General features: G+C 31.7%; 1 protein-coding gene across 4 annotated transcripts in view; it reads right to left on the minus strand.

Moving 5' to 3' along the window:
* LOC143072274 (small conductance calcium-activated potassium channel protein 1-like) overlaps positions 1 to 16,934 on the minus strand; it is a 168,664-nt gene that overhangs the window by 90,116 nt on the left and 61,614 nt on the right. Inside the window, exon 1 of one of the 4 annotated variants that reach the window (XM_076247141.1) lies at positions 5,959 to 5,976. The exons of the other annotated variants lie outside the window; for them this stretch is intronic. The gene's annotated coding sequence lies outside the window, so the exon portion shown is untranslated. Of the gene's footprint in view, positions 1 to 5,958; positions 5,977 to 16,934 lie in introns of those variants that run through there. 4 annotated transcript variants of the gene reach the window in all.

The following is a 16,934-nucleotide window of genomic DNA, read 5'->3' on the forward strand; positions in this document are numbered from 1 at the left end:
AACAACTTTTCAATGTGTTATGCCATCCTCAGAGAGTTTTTAATATGACTTTTTTTTATAAACTCTCTATACACGAGGCGTCGAATTTAACGTCCCAATTCCAACAGGATTCTGCTTAGCAAAACATAAAATTTCTTAAGTATGGGTTTAACTGTCAAATGTGGGAAGCTTGTAATGACATACTTGCATGTAAGCTGTTTATTATTGCATGATACTAATAGGAAATATTTTTAAATGGGTTTCGGTTTTCTAGTAATTTTCGTTGTTGTGAAGCATTAAAAAATACTGATTTGGTAAATTTCTTTTAATATTTGTTACAAAAGACTAGAATGAACATATGTAATTAGCATACAAATTTGTTATTACACCCCTCGTATCCTTTAGGCTTCACATAGATAGATGTTTAGTGCTATTTTCAGCATTATTGGCTATTTCGTGGTAAAATGTTACTGACTGAGGAAGCCTAAATGTCCTAAGAGAACCACCAACCTTCAGAAGGAAAACTGATAATCCTAGTCTATTAAGATTGGAATCGAGAACACAAAATTGACAGGATAGGGTGATACAATTGTTTAACTACTCAGACCACTCGGACACAGATCGGCCACCGATCCCCTGCCAATGGTTTTATATATATATATATTGGCCAAAGAACTGAAAAGTATAAATATTACTAAAAATTTTATGTTGCAAGATACTAGAATGTCTGTTTATGACACCGGTAGCGTCAGCCATTGCTACCATGTGTTTTGGTAACACTGACGGAAACATTTCTTTCGACTATTAAAAAGAACATCTTCATGGCAAAGCTTTATTTGACTTCTATTATAATCATCATGTGTTTTTCTTTCTCGGTCACAGCTGTAAATATCCATAAAATAGCTTTAGTATGCTTTAATTTTGCTTGTTGAAGCAAAGTTGTTTTTCTCTCTAAGTTAAGAAAATCATAATTGGTTGCTGAAGTTTCAAGAAATTAGACGACATATTGATTTTAACTAATCGAGTATTGCCCTGCGGTTACCGTGTGTTTTCTTAAGATAAAAACACTCCGATCAGTCAATCCTAGACAATGGTAAATATATATTTATAAAATAGGTCTTGATAACGATTTGGTCATAATTCCTACGCGAAAAATCACTTAATCGTAAGACGTTTGAAGGATTTGGTGATTTATTTGAAATAAATGACATATATTCATATAAGTCTATATACTGCGGGGATACTGATAAGGTTTAGACTGTCAACAGAACCAACAAATTAGACTCAAAGTTGATTTTATGGATTTTATCAAAGAAAACGAAACAATGAAACTGTCATTTATCAACCTAGAAGAAGTCTTTAGAGATTTTCAGATTAGTTTTCATACAAATAAAATACTTTCACATAGGAATTTAAGAAATTGGTTGGTGAAAAATTACAAAACAGTTGTGCTGATTACACCTTCTAATTGAGCGACTTTCCCACACAAACTCATTCGTCTTTGTTCGTTTAAAAGGTTATACTATTAAGGGTTAACTTTTCTTTGATTAGGTGAATGAAAGAAAAAATGTCATCGCAGCAAACATAACAAAAATAGCTAGATGCCTAATATTTTATTAATGGTAAATGTTTTAATTTTATTGTTGAATGAATCCTTCAAATTATCTTTTTTAATTGTTTATTATATTTTTTAAAAAGCCATCCTAGAAGATAATAAACAACACAACAAAACAACCAAAATGAACCGAAATGAAACACACACACACAAACAATAAGAAAGAAACAAACAAACAAAAACGCAATGAAAATAAAATTGGTGCAAGACTAGCCAAATTCAGTCCATGGCCAATCGAAATAAAGCACTTAAACTTGACGGAAATGACATACTTACTCATAATTAGTAATTAAAATACGTGCTATATCAGTAGAAAAACGTGAAAATTGAAATTGGCCACCTCACGGTAGTCTTCTGGTAATATTAGTTTTTGATATAAAAAATGAAAATAACATGTTATAAATGTCTTGTCTCCGAAGCGCTTTTCTGGATTGATTTTCATCAGGAATGTTCAAAGCTGAATATAAGAAAGTCAAGGGTGTATAAGAAACGAAACAGTTTGACTGTGCTTGTCTGAAGGAGTTGTAACCATTGTGTTCTTATTAGATTATCTCTTACAAAGACATTATATATACACAAATAAAAACAGGGTGGGTTTTCTAACAAACAATTATTCAGGACCAGGAGGTTCGTCTAACAATAAGATACCTTAAAGATGAAAGATGTAGTAAATGGGCTGTTTCATAACAGTTTGCTTACAGCTATGGCTTCACGCTTGAAAAATGACTGAAACTGAAAAATAATAATGCTTTCTTCTGTTATATTTATTCAAATGTTTCGAAATTAATTCTTTCAATATGCATGTAGATTCATAAATATATACTTAGTAAACAAGTTAATTAAAATTTCCCCAAATTTTGAATAATTGAAGAAATTTTCAAACAATTCTGTATAAGCAACCCAGCCAAAAATAACTTTTAATTCGTCGAAAGACAAATGATGTACCAACGATTAGTACATTTAACATTAAGTACTAGTATTATTTTTTAATTTTTTTCCGATAATGTGCTGTGCTATTACACGCCGTTGTAAACAATATCCAGAATAGGCTTGGCTAAAAGTAAATTTCCACACATTATCATTTAAAAGTCTATTACTAACTTAATATCTGGTGATGAAAAAATATTTGTCGATATTAAATGATGTTTAAACTATAAAAATTATCGACAGGTGTTGAAAAGGATGATGAATGACGTAAGCGGTATGTTTGTTCAGGTTTCAGAATATCGGACCACGTTCCAGACCAATAATTGTTTTTACAGTTTAACATTATGGGTATAAACAGAACATTGTACAAACTTGTACCAGGATAATTTTGATTGATATTCAACAATCGGTCAGAGCATTGAAGTATTATATTGACGTCAATATAATATTTCCATGTTCAGAGTTATTTAAAAGTTCTGACTCCATACAGTTATTTCAACAAATGTGTCGGTTGTTGTAAATGATAGTATAACAAAATTAATTATTTTGCATTGTTTATTTTTTATTCTAATATGACGTGCTTCTTTCGCTTTGTGAACAACACTGTGTGAAAATTCTCGATATATCTATACTCAGCGCAGACTCAGAGATATACATAATAATGGATGTTACAATAATACCTCCCACGTAAATCCACATGTATTTGAACCTACTTTGCAAACGCTTTGCCAATTTTATTGTATTAGAAATTGTAATAAAAGAAAAGACAAAAGACAAAAGAACTTTTATTCTTATTCGGATGCATAAAAAAAAGAATTAATATAATGCAACCAGTTTTGTTTATTTCCTAAATATAGTAACACAGCTATATTGTGCAATGTCAATTTCATCATGGAACACTTTCTCTACAATCAGGGGTTCATTAAGGGATGAAAATAAGCTTGATATTTATGTTACCATTTTAAAAGCTATTAATATACTAATTTAAGTTGCAGTATAAAAACAATATTTAGTCAATGTCACAAAAATATAATCTTTTTTTGTAACCATCGAAGTTCGTATAATATTGTATTAAAATGGAATTCTGAAGTAGGTTTTCTTTTGTTTTCGATTCTATTGCATTTGATTTCAGCGAGTCAACATGGCAGCTCCTTCGTTACGAAATGTCAATTTTGGATTTGACGGTAGCTTACGAGAAAATATGTAAATTAAAAATCGGAAATATTGGGTTTGAGAATTAACATATTTTTTCCAGCGGTTATTAACGAAATAATCAATGCAAGCTGAATATTTATGAAAATATTTGAGCTTTATCTAACAAGGAGTAAAAAAGAACAACAGCATTGTCCTTTATTAGTTATAAATAAAGTTGAATTCTTTGATTCGCTGTTTTACGCCATGCCCGCTAACAAATTGAAAACTGTACCTATACGCCTTATTTTTAGTCACAGATTTTTAGTATTCGTATTGTTATCTTAGAAAGTCTTACTGATTAAAATACTACAATAGGTAACAATTTGACAATTTAGTAGTGTCAATCCTGTGATTATGACCCGTGTATATAGCATATTAATCCTGAATACACCGTTTGGGGGTGCGCCTGTCATATGCGGAACGTACAGATAAGGTAATAGGTAACTGTTACAGGTGAATATACTATTGGTATCGGTATCGGACTCGACCCGGAACTTCTTAATTATTGACAATATTAATTACGTGGAAAACAAAAGGACCTGGAGTGATGTAATTTTTAATCTACACCTTTGTACTATATTAGTTATATATAAAGTTGAATTCTTTGATTCGTCGTTTTTACGCGATGACGGCTGACAAATTGGACCTCGTAATTTTAGTATTATAGATATCATAATCCTGCTAGGCTTCTCAAATATGCATATAATATGGTATTTTTGTATTATTATAATTGGATCGAGTGTCCAAGCAGAGATATGAAACAAATACAAACAACCATATAGATTTCATCATCCCGCTTTTCAATGTACAAATAAACGCAACAAATTAAAATGTATTTAAGAATGGGGGAAATTCATATAACGTAACGTCTAAGACTTGATTGATGTTCGTTTTATCCGTTTCTTACCAGGATGGTCCGAATCGTCGAATTAAATTATTATCGATAAATACGACAAACAAGTCAATTGAGAATGTCTACGAGTGGTCATGTCTTTGACAGTGTATTTGATTAACGAACAAATAATTTAGAAGCATTTGCGTGTACTGTTTGTAATTTGTAGTTCACAGAAACCACCGGATATGAAAATGACAAGAATGGTAATTCCCTAGTTAAAGTTGATCCACAGATACGATTAACAACCCAATTTCATTCTACGTCAAGACGACAGATAGGGTAATTGACAGCTCTGGTAGTGACACCAGTATGTTCCCGCTAAAAAATATATATATATAATTCAAGGATATTTTCAAATAGAATGCATAGTTTATTTCAATATTCACTTAAGATTGACAAGTATATGGCCATTCTTGAGAATTCAAATATATATAGTGTAATATTCATGAATATTTAAATTGTACAATATTGTTTTTTCTGTATTTCCATTGAGTTTGGTAAAATAGTCATTATCATTTTTTGTGCATTTTTCCTTTGATCTTTTTTTGTGATAATTTTTCATATTATGCTACACGTTAGAGATGGAAAATTATCGCAAGAAACTAAGGAGGCACGTGACGTTGCTAATGAAATAGACATGAAATTGACGTCGTCATAGGTAAAATTGCGATAAGCAGATTATCATTGGTCATCTCAACTATAATCTATAGTTATACATGTCCAAACAATCTGTTACAATATTATACATTGTAGCATAAAACAACTAATGTATCACTCTAAGCGCCGTATAACTGTTTTCTAAACCGGGAGCGCGGGTTATCCATTTCAAGAAGTATATTGACCGTAGCGAACCTGAGTACCTACTAACTTATTGGAGATGATCAAACGTTTCATTAGCTATGATTATTTGTCACATATTGACTTACTTTTTTATTCAACATTTTAAAATCTTGATGGAATTTACAGAATATTGAGAATCTTTGACAAATTTTACAGAAAAAAAGTCCCAAAGAATAAAAAATAGAGAATAATGGAGTGATAGGATATGAAAATTAGAGAATAATGACATAAAAAAGTTACTCTAACCAGGCCGTAATAGCATACAGCAAGTTGCAAATACAGTCTCCTTTTCTCCTCTTTTTAGGGTTTGAACAAGTCTAGTTAATAAACGATTACCAAGAAAAGTAGTTTATTCTCAATTGAGGTAACGTGTAATCATCAGCTGAATGATCTAGAAAAGAAACCATCTAATGGTTGCATAGGCGTGTGTTACTTACAGTCAATGACTAGTTTGCGTGATGAAATATGATGTCAATGACGTAAGTACCTCACTAACAAAGATACGTACAGGAAATATGCACCTCATCCCTATGAAAAAAGACAACAGTGGTACCATGTTTATCATAAAGCGTGCCCTAAACTTGTAATCGATGTCTTATACATGACCCAACCGGTAATGGACATCTATAAAACTCTAAAGAAAAAATAAATTCATATCGTTGTTCAAATATGAAATAGACAATTCGATATTATGTTAACACAAGGAGGTTATATGAGATATAACCTCATTGGTTAACAGTAAGATGTTCAGTATAAATTATTAAGAAAATAGGTTGCAAGATACTACTTTTAGTGAGGTAACTTGTCACAAGAGTTGATTGAGATTCAGAAAATAATTTAAGCATATATTGCTCATCCGCAGAGTATTTTGACTTGATGAATAGTAATTCATTTAGGAGTATATTTTTTAAAAATTGAACTGACCACTTTTAAAGACAATTGTCTTAACATAGATATGGTTCTGTAACTTAAAATCAACAATTTTTTTGAGAAAATTCTAACATTAAACACATCACTGTGTCATATTTATTCATTTTTAAATTGTCAGACAAGAGTGAACGGAAATTAACAAAAAATGATTAAAATGATAAACCTATATTTCAAAAAATATGTTTCGTCGGTAGTTATTTAAATTACTTAAAAAAAAAAACAATTATGTAATTTATTTTATAGTCACAAATGTCTAAAAGTGTACCGTTGAATAGGAATGAGATACTGTAACTATTTGACTGAATGGTGAGCGACTTAATGTATCAAAAAATAATATTTGATCGTCCGATTATATATTTTATTAATAAATTGTGTAAATTGATAATATATGTCCTACCTGGTATGAAATATTGCAAGGACATTAAAGATTATAAATCATTTTCCAACTTTTTGATAAAATATTGCAAGGAAAGAAATATAACTCTTAATGGATAACGGCAAATCAATATTTTTCTGTATTCAATAATATATTGCTTTGAATGCTTATATTTACAACACTATGATTTATATAAGTATATATAAATAGGGGTTAATGACTGTATCACAGACGTGTCAAACCTTCCATCATAGTGCTAATCGCACAAAACAGTTATTAAAATTTAGAGAAAAATCCAATTTTTGTAGCGTGTTGAGAAACATGGTTTCTTTCTTTCAGGAAAAACAGTTTGAATTTTCCACATAGAAGCGAATAAATGAGGATCACTCCTCTTATGTTTATTGAGCTAAATATATGGTTAATGAACAGAATTTTTACAAGTACCAACCTTAACGTTGCCATGGTTGACCTCATGTTTCAAAATCCTGTATCGGCACTTTTTTTTGTTTTATTCCCAGAATCAAAATATAAACTCCAAAGAAATATGTCATCTCCTGGTCGTCTCCTGACCAACAGAAAACCATTACCGATGTAGAATGTCTGTTGGTTATACTAGATTTATACGTATGCAGAAATGATCGGTCATAATTAGGATGTTAAATCCGAATCCTTGTGTTGAGAAAATACTAACCTCTCTGCACGTTAAACAACCTTTAAACAACTCTTGGAGGGGCCTGTAGGTGGCCTGTTACAAGGGTTAATGTCTGCCCCCTGTCCAGTAAATACCATTGTTCTCCAGTGGTAATTCTTATCGTTCAGAACATGTATGAACTAATTGATGATGGACATAAAATTAAGAGTAAACTAAAGTACTTCGAAAAATTGAATATGTCAGAGTCTAGTATGTCATATACATAAATTATAGCGACAATAGCTTACTGATGTTCAAGTCTTCTCAATCGATTGAGAGAAACAAATCAAGGTAAGAAACAAAAACTGGGGGAATCGCATGACGTCAAAAGGGGCGTGACCGGGTGCATCGACAGAGAAGCGTCTTCAGCTATACACGCACCGTTCACCATGTGAATCCTCACTATTAAACTTAAAATGGCATATTAGCAAAGAGGATTCGATCAGACAATTGTACTGGTCAGACTCCATAACAAAATGACTCTAGGACATATTGTACCGTCATTGTGTAAATTCTGTCAATATAGCGGTGTGAATACTCAACGGGCTTAACTGAGACATGTCAACGCCATACGATAAAGCAGTTACTACTGTTGCGAAATGGGAAGTTGACAATTTGAAAATGGAAATTATTTCGTCTGTCATAGATTCAAGTATAATGTCAGACATTTATGTAATATATCGACGAACATATCAAGATATAAACCAGACCTATTTACGGTCACATCCTTAACCTGCAATTCATTGGGATATATGAAATAGTGCGCATTGAAATGTGGGTTCTTCGGGCCTTTGAAAGCGTGCCTAATGTTGAATGCCATAATGTGACCTACATGTGATAATATCTGTGTTATTAGGTCTTTGGTATAATTATATATCATTTGCATTTCTTATCATCTTCTTATATTTATTTCCATGAAATCAAAAATTTATTCAGCGTTAAATGTTGCTGTTGGAGTTATTTTTGTACATAATTACACACGGGTGAATGTATATCCAAAAAAGCACTTTGGACGAATGAAATTTATAGTGTTGTTTTCATTTTTTACCGCATTAGGTCGAACACTACTGCTTGTAGACTATCAATCCCCGATTGTATCATCAGCTTAGTTTCGTTAGAAAACTGGAATTAGAGATTTAAATTTTAACCCACGGCTGTGGGATTTTCCAATCTTTATTTAATTCATTGTAAGATTCTTATTTTATTGCTTGAAACATCTGAATGACTGAGACACACAAGATAAAGTCTGATAAAAACACCGTACAATTGGAACTTTATTATCTTTTCTGTTTCTATCTTTTAAGTTAATTGCTGATTAACAAACAACTTTTAGTAATAATGACACATCTGAATTGCAAACAACAGATGTTATTTATTTTCTCATCAAACAAGTGGGAGAGATACAATTATTTTTTAACTAACAAAGTAAACAAAAACAAAAAAACATTAAAGACTTCAATCACAATCTTCAAAATGACTTGTTAAAAAAATATTCTGATTGAAAATTGCTATTTTGTTGAAAGAAATACATGAACGCATTGCAATAACAAATATTATTTTTCTTTATTTGACAAATAAAAGTCTCCTTTCTCCGCTTCCATATCGAGCAAACGGTAATTTGAAATTTTTTGGGGTGATAGATCATTTCGGTGTCCTCTTTTTAGTCAGTGTTTAAGGTCAATTATTTCCTTGAAGCATCAGAGACATACGTACTATTTTGATGTAAACAAATGAACCGTACGGTACAGTTGCAGTTTTAATTTGCAAATAGTTTTAATTTTACCATAGCATAATTATATGTTTTCAGCTGAAACGGCAATTTTGATCTGAACTTGAACCAATTGGAAATGAGTTGAGTCGCTTGTGGTTAAGAAAGATCTGTTAGCTCTAGACTTATCAGTAGCTATAAAACGTATATTTGAGTTGAAACAATGCATTTTGATTAATTTTTAAAAGGAATGAACATTTTAATTTTATTGCTGGAGAATAAATGCAAACCCTTCTTAAGCACTAAGGTTCGCCACTTATTTTTGCGGGGTAAGTCATTAAATTAATATTCGTTGTTTCTGTTTCTCTGGTTATGTTATTGCCTGTTTGATTGCCTTATTGTTTTAGCGTGCCCTCATGGTATCTGTACATTTTTGTACATGTTATGGCTGAATAAAGTTGCTCATTTACCTAATCACCATAACTGACATACATGTAAGACTTTCTTTGAAAGAAAGATAACTCTATTTTCATTTGTTCATCCTTATGTTTAATATAATCCTTTGCATTCGGAAAGGAGCTTCTCCCAAACATCACCTATCAGAAAAAGAACAATTGCCGATAAATCACAATACTGGTTTACATTTTTCCATAAATAAATTGAACCCTTAGACAAGGAATTAACATAGTCCAGAGTATATTATCAGTTGTGGATAATATAGGCTGAGAAATGGTAAATGTGTCAAAGCAGAAAAAAGGCAAATGGGTCTTCAACACAGCAAAGAAAATCCCGCATACAGTTGGGTGCTTGATCTGGTCCCTAAACAAAATGTGAACTTATGTTTAGTTCAGAGAAAATGGACGTCACACTTAACACCAAAACATAACTGAACTAAAATTAAAAAAAAAAAAAAAACACAACATGACGTGTTCACGAGTTACACCCTTTTTGAGACATGAATCTGATATTTCATGAAACGAGTATTGCTCAATAAAAAGTTATATATAGATTTTCGTAACTCGCATGGTTATTACCTGGATAAGATTAATATGTATCATTGGTTTTAATCCCATTTCGCCGACGTTTTGTTTTAACGAATTACACCCTTTTTCTGGCATGCATATGATATTTCACGGTACGAATATTTCTCATTGATAAGTTATAAATGCTTCTTAAACTATTATGATTATTACCAGAATAAAATAATTTCTAAATGGTTTTAATTCGAGATCAGTGAATTCTGGATGACATAAAAGGTTTTGAGATGAGTTATTATGCGGTTCATGGTATAAGTTTAATCTTAGCGGTGTCAGATAGACACTCATCGGATGGTCATGTCATGACCATGGACCATTCTATTATATTACCAAGATTCCCATTCTTTGATCTTGAATATTGAAGTTTTATTGCAATTTGCCATTAATACCTTTATTTATTGCATTTTCTTAATTAGTAAACAACGTTGGTTAACCAAAAACATTAATAAATCTTTGAAACTTAATCTGGAAATGTTCATTTGAAAAATTATGTAATTTCCCAGATTTTTTATTGTGTAAAACGCGAACTACGGACGAGTTATGCCACTTTAACGGTTTGAACTGTTATATCACTAAAAGAAAAAAAAATAGAATTATTTCAAAATGCTACAAGTTTAGTTTAGAAAATCTAGCTGTCTTTCAGGCACTAAAAAAGTTAAACTTGTATTTTTTTACCTTCTTAAAAAAATGTTGCTCTAAAACACATGTACCTTAATATTCTACTGATAAACTTTCATTTTGTCTAATATTGTCATTTGGTAAAATGTTATTTTCTTTCACCAAAATAAGCTGTACACGATTTCAAAAACAATTGCTTGTAACAGATCCTATTGCATTGATTAGTACGATAGCCTATACCAGTGTCAGATTTTAAAGAATTTTCTGCACCAAGAAGTATTCCGCGTTGAGCGTTCCTGATGAGGTTTGATAAAAAAAAAAAGCGCTACGGACGCATGGAATTGATAACGTGTTGTTTCCATTGTTAAATTGTCATATTCTTAACATTTCAATATCTTTCCGTTATTATGGATCATTTAAAAGGTATCTCACAAAAGTGTATCACTTATTGGCTACAAATATTACATTTGAGGTACACGTCAAATTGATACTTAAGGAGATGAATATATGGGACACATCGTACTGCCACGAATTAGACACACAAAGTCGTGTCAATATAATCTGATACATGTATTTTGGAGCCCTATATAGCTTGTTGTTCGGTGTGAGCAAAGACTCCGTGTTGAAGGCCGAACATTGACCTATAATGGTTTACTTTTATAAATTGTTATTTGGATGGACAGTTATCCCATTGGCACTCATACCACACCTTCTTATATCTATTGATGGAGAGTTGTCTCATTGATACTCATACCACATCATCTTATATCCATAAGCTGAAAGCACCGAACAAGAAGAATCAAATAAATAAAAAAAATTATCAATTTTTTAACAAAAATTAGTCTAAATAGTTTGTTAAAGTGCGACTTAATTTCGTTCGGATATTGCCATAACTATACTAAACCTGACTGGAAATGGAGAAGATGTATTTTAAGAGAGGAAAAAAAACATCTTATCGGAAAAAAAACCAACTTAAATTATAGGATCATGATAAGTCACATTTTTATGAAACCGTAAATACTAATTTTAAATATTTTTGAATACTCAAGTTTGAATTCTAATTAAAACCAATCTGATTTAAAATATGGTCGGATATATATGCTATAATATATCAATACTAATGAATACATCTTTTTTAAGGTATCTTTAAGCTCTTTTGTTCAAACATATAAAAGGATATGACTTTCACTCGTCTTAGATTTATAACGGATTGGTTCACTAAAACTGGAGTTATTGCAAGTAAAAACAAAATAATGCCATTAAATATACACATGTATACACACTTCGATGACTTCTAGTGCTTATATACAGTCAATTAGTGTCATTGATTTGATTGCAGTTGCTTGACGTTTTGTTGCAAGTATTACATGCATATTTGAGGGGTTTACAGGGATAAAAGGAGGGAGCGAGATGCGAGAATCGGATGGAGTATAACCGTACATGGCTGCGTGTTTTCCTACCATTAATTAAACCGGATTCTTCTCATTCAGCACGGGTCTCACTGTCGGACGATAACCTAACCTGTGACAGTGTTGTAACAGTACAACCAAACTGTTAAAGTCAGTTGATAACATCTTGACTCATCTGATTGACACAACAAGAAAAAAAAAGAGTTTAGCAGAGGTAAGACAGGTAACTACAGTTTAAGAAGTCACAGTTTCGTAATTAACAAGTTATGGTACTGAGAAATGTTTGCCGAATGTTTGGAATGAAATAAAAAAAATAACTCAATTCAACTCTTAAGAAAATTGCCATAACCCCCGAAACGATAGACGAGGACAGTATGCGTATTGGTGTATGCGTTCGTCTGTTCGTATGTCCCATAGCGGGTTATTAAGATAGTTCACCACGAAGTTGAGGTCGCAGAAAAATAAAAAAAAAAACTCTTTGAAATATATGCCAAATTAAAAGTTTGATCAAGATTTCGTGTTTTCTAAAAAGCATAGCAAAGTTATAAGGTGAGAGATGCACCGTTTCCTATGAGCACTCATATTTGTTGTTTTTTTTTCTTTCTGACTACAATGAGGTAATTCGTCACAATTTTGTTTTTGTAATAACGTCTTTAGCGGCGATTAAATGGTCGTGGCAGGGGCGTTCCGCTCCAAACTTCATTGACAAGGATTGTCAGTTTTCCTTTTGTGATTCTTTCAGGACAGCCCGCATTCCTCCATTAAAACCAACTGACCGCTTGGATAGCTAATAGTGTTGAAATTAGCGTAACACCAACAACCGATCAATCAATCATCAGTGTTGTTGTTTAATTTCATTTACCTTCACCATCCAAGGAACAAGTGAATAACATCTTATAAAATGAACAGACAGAAACATTAAAAGGAAATGAGTGCCAAAAGCAGAAATAATATCTTTTATTGATATCATAATTTTCGTTATTTTCATTCATTTTTTTCAAAAATTTGTACTTTTAAATAAATTTGATTAAATAACGTTTTGCCTCATACATTGATCATGAGTTTTAGTTGAGTAATGATCAATTTAAAGAAAGGCGTTGGGGTTATTTTAATTGGCAATTAAAAATGGCAAATGGATTAAATCGGACATTAACTCGGAATTTCAATGAACGAATTATGCATTAAAAGTTGCATTACAGTACTATATTTCATTAATTCTGAGATTCCAAATGAAAATTTAAATTGACTCTTGCGTAATCTTAGCAATAATTTGCATAACAACCTCTATCTGAGTCCTTATCTATCAGTTCCTGTCACTTTTAGTATGGATTCAATAACAATGTATTCCTAAAAGAGATTGAACTAGTCAGATATGTTTAAACAGGCATCTATCTTCTAGTCAGTAACTTTGATGAATTGCATTTCTACTTCTTTTGACTTTGCAATTCATCATTTCTCTATATATATTTTTTCCAGACTTGACATTGTACCGACAAAAGTTTCGTAAACATGCTTTATCGTAGCTAAAGAATTAAAATTGTGCTCCAAGTATCTAAACATAGCATATAGACTGTTTGAAATTCGAACCTTTCAATGTTACTGACAGGTAATTGATGAGATGATGCATTGACACACGATCCATATTTTAAACTAAAATTAATCCAAATTTCATAACCACTAGAGTATTGTTAATACAAAATTTATTGAATAAAAAACTGCTTTGTTGTCTCTATTTAAGAAAAAAACACACCCAATCAAGTAAGCCTTTGATAGATGAGATTGGACATTGTTATATAGATTATTTTTATATTTCTTCACTCAAGATAATCAAATATTAGGATTTCATGTGCAAGTTTTGTTAAAATACAAAAATAAAATATTAAATAAAGAGGATTAATTATAACTTGCGAACTAAAAGACGGAAAGCTAGTTTTTTCATGGTCATATGTCTGCAGTATTTCGTGTGTAAAATCGAATGTATATGCATATGGTAGTCTCTGAATTTTCACCACCGGCCTTGATAAGGAGCAGTTTGGCTGTGTGGGATGTGCAGTCACGTCTGATCGAAATGTGATGTTTACTAGCAAATCCTATGCCGATATCAGGTGTAATGAACACTATGCATGTTAAGGAATCCTTACAACAACTCTCTAAGGTGTCTGAAAATGCAAATGACCTGGTGTGAGGCAGATTGATGCCTCTATCCAACATATCCAAATTATTTCAATGAACTTTCATTCTGTCACCTTGCAAAACCTATATAATATTATCGTCTTAATGTTTTAGTTGTTTATTTGGTTGCTGAAAATGCATGCAATATTTGCCAAAGAACGTTAAATAAACAACAGTCAATCAATCAATCGTTCAGGATTGTGGAATCATCGTACTCGAATAGGTCAACAAAAGAAACCCAATATAAACGTATGTCATAATGCATACGGTTCAAATCCCAGATCTTTAGAAATAAAGGCTTTCTACTCTTAGGTAGGTACATGTACAACGTTTGTTATTTCAGTTTTGTTTTCGATTATTTTAATCCTCATTATTGATTTGAGTTGACTTCCCATCTGTTTTTAGCCGTGAATCTTTTATGAATATTATGATTACTGTTACGTCAGGTGTACAAAATAAGCCTGGCACCTTTGATAATTCATTTTACTGTGAGAGAAAATTTAACCCTATTGTTTTTTTCTAAACACCTGAAAAAGCGTTGTATAAGAATATCCATCAAAGGTAAAAATTGAAGTACAAGTGTTGCCTACGACGAGTTTTATCTATTTGACATATTAAAAGTATGAAACTTGAATGTTTCGATAATACTGGATCTGCAAATGAACACTTTATCAGCTATCTAATTTGATATTGCTTACGAAATTTACGTGAATATAGTTTAAGTCAACATAGTTTAATCTACTTCAACCATTGGATAAAAAGTTAATATATTAATAATGTTATTCTAAAGTATTATGGTCATTGTAATTCCCCCGCCCACCATTCACAATCAAACTGTTTTGCAAACAGTTGATTTATAAATATGACCAGAACAATGATAATTCATGTCAGCATAGAAGTGCTGACAACTAGGTTGGTGACCTACCGAATTAGACTATTTACCGGATTTGTTATCACATAAGCAACACGATGGGTGCCACATGTGGGGCAGAATCTGCTTTCCCGTCCAGAGCACCTGAGATCACCCCTAGTTTTTGGTGGGTTCGTGTTGTTTATTCTTTAGTTTTCTATGTTGTGCCATGTGTACTATTGTTTGTCTGTTTGTCTTTTTCATTTAAAGACATGGCGTGGTCAGTTTATTTTCGATTTATGAGTTTTACTTTACTTCTGGTATCTTTCGTTCCTCTTTTGGTGATACCCTCGAGAAATGTAAACTCCGCCACCAGTGGCATCGTCCCAGTGGTTGTAAATATACTCATCATGGATACATGATTAATTTTTGTATTTACGCCAAACGCGCGTCTCATCAGTGACTCTCGAATCCAAAAAAGTTGATAAAGGATAGAGCTAGACTCTCAGAAAGGTAATCGACCACTTCAACAACACGTAAAAAGAGTAGTAGTTTTTGTCACTCGGGAGGTTTTTGGGACAATTAACGTTCTTTTTATGTGGAAGAACTACTATCCCCGCTTTAATCCTGGTAGGAAGACCTCATGGTAAAACTTCTTTAATCAATTCCTTATATTAGTTATCACTTTTCTAAATTTGAATACCGTGTATCAAAGTGTTAACGATATCATTGAACGTTTCACCGATCGTAATTAAAAATAAACTAACAAAAATAACAACTCCAAGGACCTATCAACAGAATGTCCTTTATCTCAAACATATCAAACGAATTGAAAATAACAGTCATATTCCAGAAATGATAGAGGAATTTCCGCATGAAGAAAATTGGAAATTAAAACCAGGATTTAAGGGGAAGCTAAACCTCTTACTTGTATGACAGTTGCTTAGAATTCCATTGTATTATAATATAATCTTCATCACAATAAAAACAAAGAAATATTCCTACATAAAAAAACAAAATGGTATGTATAACAGGTAGAAGCAAAAAAAAAAATTAAGTTATATTTTTTTTGTATAACATTAGAACAGTATAAAGTAGCACATTGAATACTTCTTTTTTCCCATTAGCAACATCAATATGCTTACCCAAAACGATTGATAAACAGTATAACTAATGAATCGTTAGTTAATTTGGTACCCAACACCTTCATCAAAATTAATTTTACTCGTTTAATTTTCATAAAATTTTGACAAGGTATTTACTTTGACCCTTTGACAAAAATATAAAAATTTCAAAAACTTTGAACCAACCGTTTTGTCAGAAAAATTACACTGATTATATAGCAGTTTGACAAACACCATTTTTGATCATTGAGAAGCTAAATATTCCTTTTACAACACAACGTAATTAAAACGTTTAACTGACTTTACAGAGTTATCTCCCTGTAGTGTTAGGTACCAACTCAAGTGCTGTTTCTATTGTATGCTTTGTGTCGTTATCATGCTTACACGGTAGTTGGAAGATTTGTTTTCATGACCAAAATACGACCGCCTTAAGTATAATTATTTACATGTACGTGTGTACTTATGCTACTTTTATTTGTCTATTAAATATCAATTTATCCTTATGTCGTGAAATTGACCAGAACGATTGGCCAATGATTGTCAAGTGACTTCGTGGATATTAACAAAAT

The sequence above is a fragment of the Mytilus galloprovincialis genome, chromosome 4, assembly GCF_965363235.1.
Source record: "Mytilus galloprovincialis chromosome 4, xbMytGall1.hap1.1, whole genome shotgun sequence".
Taxonomy (NCBI): domain Eukaryota; kingdom Metazoa; phylum Mollusca; class Bivalvia; order Mytilida; family Mytilidae; genus Mytilus; species Mytilus galloprovincialis.